Raw genomic sequence first — 10,330 nt, 5'->3', positions numbered from 1 at the left:
TTTTTTGGTCAACTTTAAAGGGCAGCTTGGTTAATTCTTGAAGTTCCTTAAAGTCTCTATAACTATGGTTGGACTTTACAGTCTCTTAACACGCCACCTGACAGTTGCTGTATTATTTTCCCAGTCTGTTACTTCTGCTTCCATTTTGTTTCTCCAGTGTATTGCTTTTTGACATTTAAAGATATAACAAAGGTTATTTCTCATGCAAAAGTTTTGTAAAAATGAAATGCATTTCTTTAAGATATAGCACAATGTGACAGATAGTTTTAATTCTCTTAATCAGTTCCTGAAAAGATCCTATGATGCCACCTTGTACTTCAAATATAGAGTTTCAAAATGAGTGTGTAATTTCCTGTATATTTTCAAGATGAACATTGATATTTCCTATGGCTTAAAGAATATATATATTCTGTGTGATACTACAGGTGAAATGAAAATATCTGCTGACATATCAACAAACAAAATATGCCACAGCCATCAGCAATTTCTGGTCTCCACATGTGAATGAGGGCTCCCAAAACTTTCATCCAGCAGTGTCTCACTACCTCCTGGTGATTGCTGAGTACCTGGGGGTGATGCAAGAAGTAGCCACTTGCTACTCCTTAAGGTGAACAAGGGAACAGGATTTGGTCCCAGATAGCTGAGGTGCCTATGAAAGGAATTAATTCAGTGAACCTAGAGGCTTGTATCTTCCCATACCTAGAATGTTAAATTCCTTAATTTGATACCTGATCTTTGGTGTTCAGACTGCCTGCTCTCTTTGTTGCAAACTTGTATATAGTCTGACTCCCTCTTCTGTCTTCTTGAAGCAGTTTTCTCAGAGCTACTGAGATGCTGTTTCCTGGGCTCAGAGTCCTAAACATTCCCATCAAATAAAATAGCTCTCTTCTTTCAGGTTCTGACTATATTTTTTAGTCAACATACACTAAATTCAGCCCCAAGAGATATGTACTCTTGCATCGGACTTTTAATGTCAAGATATTTATTTTGTGAAATTCAATACATGTTTTGAAGGTAAATATTGATCATGATATCATGTATTTTGTATATAATTCACATATTCTCTACTATTTTGGAAAAAATTTTATTCAAATAATTCAGAATAAATTCAATAAAACTAAAACACTGCCACTTTCCTGAATTTAGTGGTCATATTTATGGCAGCTATTTTGATGTCTTTGTCAAGTGTTCAAAAACCTCCATTTGTTTAGGGTAAAATTTTTGAGGTTTATTTTATTTGATTGGGTTATTTTCTGTTTCTTCTTGTCACTTGTAACTTGGTGTTTTTACCTACACCAAGTCCAGTATTTTGGAGTTGGATTTGTTCAGGACTTCATCATCATCAAGTCCACCAAGAGATTTGGGGGCATCTCACATATTTTATGAGGATGACTTTAGGATGCTTCAGAGGGCCCCTGAGACATCCCAAAGAGCTATTAAGCTACCTGGGTTCATTAGACATGTTAAGTTACATGGGAAGTATTGTTGAAGGGATGATAAATCTCAGGTCATACTATATGGTTGATTTGCTAATACAGATATCCTAAAATTATGTGGAATTTGTATAGATCTGATATGCCCTGAGAAAAGTGTGGTCAATTATAATTCCAGTTATCATATTAATGTTACATATCACAGCAATGGCCAGGATACTTTGTCAATTGCAATTTAATCAGATTTTTAACATGCCTTCTATGGTTTCACTCTGATGCCTTTGCAAGAATACTGCTATTTCAAGATTTATAGAAAAGACTTTTCTAAGATTAACCAATAAAAACTTTTGGTTGTTTGTTATCTGGTAAACTGGTAACAGGCTGGAATTTAGTCTATTCTCTAAGTTAAGAGAACAAAGTTTTCTTAGAATGAAGCTTTCAATAACAGATTATGAATTTCTTTGCCTTTAAGTGATTTTATTTGTTTTTAAAATCTTTCGTTACTTTGGTAAAGTAAATAAGCATGGAATTCGTGTAACTCTATGGCTGATTCATATCAATGTATGACAAAACCCACTGAAAAATAATAAAAAAAAAAAGTAAAGCATTATCAAAATTAAAAAAAATAAAATAAAATAAAGATTATGGTACATGTAAAAGCTCATTCTTGCTTCTACAAAAAATAACCCTTCACTGTTAGACTTTTACTATTCTGATGTCCTTAAAACATGGCAATAAATCGGGTGGAGAGGGAGGTGGGAGGGGGGATCGGGATGGGGAATACACATAACTCCATGACTGATTCATGTCAATGTATGACAAAACCCACTGAAATGTTGTGAAGTAATTACCCTCCAACTAATTAAAAAAAAAAAAAAAAATGGCAATAGTCTACTCCTAAATCAGGGAATTAAAAACGGGTTAACAATAGCTGTATATCAAAGAGTCAGGGCTATGGGAAATCCAAGATGGCCACTTGGATTTTTCAGGCTCCCTGACACACCTCATTTTTATTTGATGGGTTAAAGCCTTCCCTGGCTACAGGGTTAATGCCCTCACAATGGCAAAAAAAAATTATATTTCACTTAATATTAAGTTCTAGTTTTGTTAATTAAGGTCTGTGTTTCAGTTCCGTTCAGTTTCAGTTCAGTTCAGTCGCTCAGTCCTGTCCGACTCTTTGCGACTCCATGAATCGCAGCACGCCAGGCCTCCCTGTCCATCACCAACTCCCGGAGTTTACTCAAACTCATGTCCATCGAGTTGGTGATGCCATCCAGCCAGCTCATCCTCTGTCGCCCCCTTCTCCTCCTGCCCCCAATCCCTCCCAGCAACAGGGTTTTTCCAATGAGCCAACTCTTCGCATGAAGTGGCCAAAGTAGGTGAGTTTCAGCTTTAGCATCAGTCCTTCCAGTGAACACCCAGGACTGATTCCAGCTTACTACGACTCAATTCTGAAATAGTTCCTTGCTGTTATGTTATATTGCTAAAAGATTTAATTAAGTTATTAAAAAGGACACTCTAAGTTTGTTTGTAAAGCTTATCTCAATAACCAACCTTTCGATGTACAACCAGGAGAGTCATTTAACCAAGTCAGATGACCCAGGGTATGCTGGGCTATACCTAATGAAAGTTCTTGACTTAAATTCTTGCTTGTGACCTTATTAACAGCTGCTAGCTGTACTATTTTCTTTGTCTGTTTCAGAAGATTATTTCTTATGTTAATAAATGTGTGACTGAGCCTGTGATAAAATGCTGATAAGCAGTTCCATATGAGATCAGTGATTGTAATAATGCAACTCTAGATATGGGAAGAAGCAACAAGAGGGAATATTTTCCTGGACCAAGAGGCTAGTAAGACAGGTATGGTTCAGAGACTTTTGCTACTCACAAGCCCTGGTCCAATAACAGCACCCTGAGTGGCCTATCAGTGGAATCTTCCCTGGACCTGGGAATGAGCCTTCCCAGCACTGCAGGACACAATGGGCATGAAACATCCCCAAAGCATGCTCACATATATGGCTATGAAAGGACCCTGCTGACTGGGAGTTGGCACTTGCCAGCTCCCTCTACAAAGATTACACCATGACCACTGCAAGCTGCTGACCTTCAACACCCCTTGAAAGGAGCTCAGGATGGAGATCAGAAATAAGGTGCTCTGTGCTCTGAGAAAAGCCCAGAAGAACTGGCCTTCAGATAGTCAGATGCTTTCAGGTAAAGATTTTATGAGCCCAAATTCTTGCATCTTCTTGTACCTAGAGAAACACTAATGTCACGAACCAATGTCTGGTCCTGGTTCTCCTGGTTAGCCCCTGAGCAGCTTTTCTGCTTCTTTTAATCTTTGGGCCATGTTCCTTTAACTTTTTTGTTAAGTTTGTTTCTTCTAGAATATAACAAATCTCCAAGTTGTAGTACAAAAAGAATATCCTCTGACCAACCCAAAGACAATGCTGAAACAAATCACCTTATCATTCCATGGACTCTCATCTCCCTCCATAAATGCACCCTGACAAAGAAGCAGGCGAAGGGAACCCAGAGCCCCATGACACCCCGTACAGGCTGAAGAAGCCAGAGTGGTCATCGCTCCTCTTCTCCTGAGACTGGGTTCCCAAATGCCTAAGAAGGGAAATAGGTAGATAGTTAGACATGAACAGGGTATCAACAGGGGCCAAAGAATTGGCGCTAAAAATAAAGGAAGGGAGGAATGTTGTGACTCAAGGACTAAAAAGCAGATAAAATCAAGGTGGGTCTTGGAAGGCAGGAACGGAAAAACCAGATACATATGGTCCTTCCCTCCTCCATGTTGCAACTATTAACGGATTTCTGGTCCTCCTGAGCAGTATAACCTGTCTCCCCTCCTACCCGGCACAGGGAAGGTGTCTGCCGCACTCTTCCCCACCCAGTACACGTGCCTCATCCCAATCAGCAAACGACCCGCAAGACACCGATCCCCTTCCTTGTACTTGTACCCTGGGTATAAAAGTGGACTAAGGGCTGTTCAATGTCGGTTCTCCCTTGAGCTGGCCCACTCTTCTAACAGCGTCTCCCATTCTTTTTTCTTTTTTAATTTATTTATTCTTTTATTGAAGGGTAATTGCTTTGCAGAATTTTGCTGTTTTCTGTCAAAGCTCAACATGAATCGGCCATAGGTATACATATATCCCCTCCCTTTTGAACCTCCCTCCCATCTCCCTCCCAACCCCACCCCTGTTGACACAGAACCCCTGTTTGAGTTTCCTGAGCCATACAGCAAATTCCCGTTGACGATCTATTTTACATATGGTGATGTAAGTTTCCATGTTACTCTTTCCATATATCTCACCCTCTCCTCCCCTCTCCCCATGTCCATAAGTCTATTGCTTCTCAGCCTTTTGGCTAAGATCAAGTGTAGTATCTGTTCTTATCAGCATCCCACTCTAATAAGCTTTATTTCCCTCTCATTCTGTCTCATGTCTGGAAACTCTTTTCCAATCTGTGCACGGACCCCGACAGTATCTTCTCTACTTGTGCTTGGAGATTCCTTGGTAGGCTGGTTAAAGTTTGGGTCATATCTATTTTGATCCTGTAGTGTCCCTGGTGCTCCTATAGTATCTAAAGATAGAAGAATCTCAATAAATGTTTGTTGAATGAATAACAGTGGTTGAGTCAATAGATGAGGTTTATTTAATTTTCTATCCTTTCTAAAATTATATTAAAAGGAATCCGAGTTGCAAATTCTTGTAAAAATTCCTAGATTTTACGCTTTCAGTAACTACTGGAACACAGACCATCAATCAGATGAAAACAGGATCTCTGGTAGATCCTTCTCAATAATTAGTATCATTATTATGGAAAAATAACTTGAAAAGTTTTTTGGAAGAGTTTGAACAGTTTCAAGTGTATTTAATCCAAAATTCCTCATAACTTTCATGGGAATTCACTGAGTGTGACATTTTGACTCATTCTTGTTTTTATTATGCTCTATTTGATTTTTTAATTTTTTAAAATATTTAATAGCCTAGAGAGCCACTTTATAGAGACATTTTATTACATAAGAAAGGAAAATGTAATGTTTACACATAAGATTCATTCATCACAGTATTTTAGTCAGCAAGGGGGAAAAGGTCTATTCTTCAGAGAAATGGTGATTTAGGATATTCAAGAAATCTCTTCCAAAATCTTGTACAGTTAGATATCTTCACATAGATAGTAAGCAAAATAATCCATATGCTTCTGGCCTAGCTCTCATGCTTTTCTATCTGTCTGGATGTTATCTGCCAAGTTTTCTGTTTCGGTAGTGGTATAAATGTTGATAACATGTTTATAATCCTTAGAGTATTTTCCTCTTGGCCCTGTTGTCACATTTGATTCGCTGGAGTATTTCCCATGAGCCTTGGCCATATGGTGGATAAAGCAACACTTGCCTAATACAGGTTAAAATTCACATAGAAATCATATCCAGAAAGGACCACAGTAGCTTCATTTCTTACTTCCCTTCACTGTTTTTGCTCCCATGGCTTCCATGTAAAATGTATCAAAAAAAAGTTAGCTATAGAAATAAGGTAATTCCAAATGTGTTGAGATAGAGCATTTTTAGAAATGCTCGATATCTTATCCTAAAATTGATTTAGTTACCAATTTTTTAAAATAGCTTCAGTCACCTGAAGTGATGCATTTGTACAAGTAAGGTAAGACTGTAAAGTTAAAGCCAATGACAACTTTTTCTTAGTATTGATTTATACATTCTTAGCTTAACTTTTCATTACATTGAGATGAATAATTTGGAGTTGCCTTTCCTTTCTGTAAATACCAAGGGTTATGAAGAATGAGCACATTAATATTTTCTGTTTGTCTTACCAATTATTTATTCATTCTTAGAAAATTACTCTTTGAATTTGGTCCTCCTCATTGAATATATGTTTGATAAATGAAACATGCTTCAGTTCAAGCAGAAAGAATTTAGAATATCCATTTGACCATTTACTAGCTATATGATTCTGTTTAACATTTAGCCTCTCATTGTTGGCTTGCTCAAACATTACACAAGACTGTTGCAACGAGTCTGTTAGACAACTACAGAAGTCTCAGCCCTGTCTCTCAAGTGAGTTTCCTAAAAATGGTTACTAGTTTTTATATCGGGATCATCTTCCTCAAAGGTAATAATTGATTTTATTTTTAGGAATAATAATAAAAATAGTATGTACTCTGTGGGAATACATGCTTTAATGTTTTTATATAATTTAACTTTTCTTTTAATTAAATTAGCCCCATAAAAATTCCATGAAATATTATAGTCATGTCTATAGTAGAAAAGAAACCTATAACTCAGAGAGTTGTATTTTTAATAATTTCTCTTGGAATACAAATCCCTAATAGTCTCACACACTTTTAACTAAAATTAAGTCCTGATGCCATATTTTTATAAGAATTTATTTCCTTTTTAAGTTAAAAATTATCTTCAGACATAGATAATAGTTAAACCTGAGACAATTAGGAGAGAAGCAACATTTCTAGGAAAATACACAGATTTTGAGAGTGACTTAGGTCTTTACAGTTTTTCCTTCATTATTCCTATTCATAGTTATTGGTGCTTTGATTTGATTTCCCTTTTCCATTAAGAAAAAACCAAGGACTTTTTTTTTTTAACTAGAAGACTAAGAGAAGCAGGATTCTGAACTAATTGTAGGACTAGTCAAAGGCAGTCTTAAAGTAATAATCTGAAAATAATCTAAATGGACTCTTATGAGGTTTTTTTTTTTTTTCCGTATAGTCATGATGATGTTCTTACATGGTATTAGATGTGAGTAAACACAATCAGGAGTGGAACAAATCATTCTAGAAAAAGATTAGGGTTGTTATAAAACCAAGCTATCACCCAAGATATCAAATTTAATAAATATTCTGTTCTCTTCTGTGACAAATTATTCTAGCTTATAAACCTAACACCAAGAAAAAGATCCTCAAGTGAAAGGAAAAGATAAGGAAGTGGAATACTATATAGTATGCAAAGCGTGCAAACTGCCTTGAGGTATATGTGTTCATAGAACTACTTACGATTTCCTTAGGAGTCTTAAAGTTAAGTCTTTCTTAAATTCAGTAAACATAGAGAATATGAGAAGCTAATTTGTTTCCAATTATACTGTGGAATTTGGAGAGCTTCCCACTCATGTTTCACAATTTATATAAAATAAGGAATGCAATCTTTAATAGACATTTAAATATTGTCACTTTTTTAAATTGGTGAATTTGGGGAATGCTACTGATCTTTTCTCAAAGAAGCCACGCTTACAATTTACTATGGAATAGCATATGTGTCCTGAAAGTCACTTCCAGTTATCTTATTTAACACAATGGCCAGCATTTGTTTATCATACCGGTTAATTTTCACTCTTAATGAGCCGCATGCCTGTTTCAACAATGAGATATCCAAGACACTGCTGCTAAGTCACTTCAGTCGTGTCTGACTCTTTGAGACCCTGTGGACTGTAGCCTGCCAGGCTCCTTTGTACATGGCGATTCTCCAGGCAGGAATACTGGAGTGGACTGCCATGCCCTCCTCCAGGGGATCTTCCCAACCCAGAGATGGAACCCATGTCTCTTATGTCTCCTGAATTGGCAGGCATGTTCTTTACCACCAGTGCCACCTGGGAAGCCCTTATCCAAGACACTAGAATTCATTAAAAAGAAAAGGACAGAAAGGAATATGTAACTTTTTATCCTAAGATCCACGGAACTAAGGGGGGAAAAATGAAGAATGAGCTCTAAGGAAAAACAGTCTGAAATGATGTCTTAGAAATCTGGATATATTCTTCATTACTTTACTAGAAACATCCCAGGTATGGTTAACACCTCACATTCCAGAAATGGTTTACAGATCAGAGTCATACACGGTTGTTAATTACAGATGATTGTTGTTAACTGAGAACAATCACTTTTATATTTGTAAATATGTACAAAATTCTGGGTTGCCTCAATTTATTGAGGGAACTTAGCTTCTTTTTAACATAAATGCATTATTATTACCATTAATTGGAATGACAAAATAAAGGTTTTCATCGCTATCTCATGTTTATACTAATACACTGACAAAATAGAGATTTTATTAAGGGAATGTTAATGTAGGTGCTTCCCAGGTGGCACAGTTGGTAAATAATCTATTTACCAATGCCAGATTTGCAAGAGACTTGGGTTCAATACCTGGATGGGGAAGATCCCCTGAAGTAGAAGATGGCACCCCCACTCCAGCATTCTTGCCTGGAAAACTCTATGAGCAGAGGAGCCTGGTGGGCTACAGTCAATGGGGCTGCAAAGTATTGGACACAGCTGAGAAACAGAAATGGAGAGAGAATACTAATAACATTTACATGGGAGAAATTTTGAAGAAAAAGTGTTCTCTAGAAGGTAATGTTTGTTTTCAGATATTCATACACTTTGGTTGAAAGCTTAGCTGAGGAGCCAATGGAGCGAAGCTACCATCTGTGGGATTATGACTGAACACCTCTAAGTCAGAATCCTGCCCATGCAAAATGATATGGCAGCATCGCAGGAGCCTCGATTGACCTTGGGTTGCTGGTCTCCCAACATCCCTCCTGGCAGGCCTCCACCAGGGTCCCTAAGGGAGCACCACCCTGTGTTTTGGGACCAGCGTCAGGAGCAGAGAGGCCATCTTCCTGGGACACTGGGAGCAGCCAGAAAGGTAGCCACGCCCTCACCCATCACAGCACCCCAATTTGTGGGGGACCTGGTGCTAAACCATTCATAGACGACCTAATTCTTGTTTAGAATTTCCTATGTAGCAGAGCAGCTCCATTGCTGCTATCCACTGAAAGCTTCAATAATTTGGCCAGTTGATGCCAAGAGCTAATGCATTGGGAAAGACTGTGATGCTGGGAAAGATTGAGGGCAGAAGGAGAAGAGGATGTCAGAGGCATGGCATCACCATAGCATGATGGCATGGATGGCATCACCATAGCATGATGGCATGGATGGCATGGATGGCAGCACCACTGCAATGGGCATGAACTTGAGCAAACTCTGGGAGATGGTGAGGGACAGGGAAGCCTGGCATGCTGCAGTCCACAGGGTCACAACGAATCGGACACGACTTGGAGACAGAACCACACATTTTGGTTTCCTTAACTCATAACACAGATCCAATCTACTAAACATCCACTCTGCCTCCTCTCTTGACTATCTAATATCTGAGAAGACTGATGAAGGAAATCCATTGTCTGAGTTCCTTTATTCCATTATCTGGGGCTTCAGAAGAAGGGTATGAGGTTGGGAGGTTAATGTGAGTCTGAGTGAAAACTTAGAAATCGGTCAGGTTGTTAAAGTTTTCATTCCAATGACTTTTATTTTGGAGACATATCCACTGGGTGACTTTTTCCTGAGACATTTAGGTTTTCTATATTACAGTAGAGAATAACAATACAAGGGGCCAGGTGACACAAATTAGGATAGGATGATTTTATGGGGCTTGAAAAAAGATGAAGTTTTTCCCAGCAGGAGGGAATCCTCTAAGAGTCAGGGTTGGGGCATTTTAACAGTCAATAGGTAGCATTTATTTTACTATATTTCCTAGGTTTTAGAAAATCTAGGTTATAATCCCTGCTTTTTCAATTCAGGGTATGTGATTTGGATAAGATTCTTAAAATTGTTTCTACTGTGATTCCAACCTGTAAAATAGGGATTTTATAAAGAAATATTCTGTGAAACACACATACTGGCATATGGTAAAAACTTAAAGTAAATTATCTATTTTTATTAACTTGTTTTTAAAAAAAATCTCCTGAATTATGTTAGCATGGCATAGTAAATTTACTTTCAGAGACAGATCCCAGTGTTATACATTGATAATCCCCTTTTCTGTGTCTTCCCTTTGTGTTTTCTTCTGAAGGTTACTTAAAAGAAGAAGAAAA

At 37.7% G+C, this 10,330-nt stretch overlaps 1 pseudogene; it reads left to right on the top strand.

Moving 5' to 3' along the window:
* The first annotated feature begins 4,785 nt into the window (after positions 1–4,785).
* LOC136168146 (U2 spliceosomal RNA) lies at positions 4,786–4,896 on the top strand (annotated as a pseudogene).
* Positions 4,897–10,330: the final 5,434 nt, after the last annotated feature.

This window comes from Muntiacus reevesi, chromosome 4 (genome assembly GCF_963930625.1).
Source record: "Muntiacus reevesi chromosome 4, mMunRee1.1, whole genome shotgun sequence".
NCBI lineage: Eukaryota > Metazoa > Chordata > Mammalia > Artiodactyla > Cervidae > Muntiacus > Muntiacus reevesi.
This window is presented reverse-complemented; position numbering and strand designations above follow the sequence as displayed.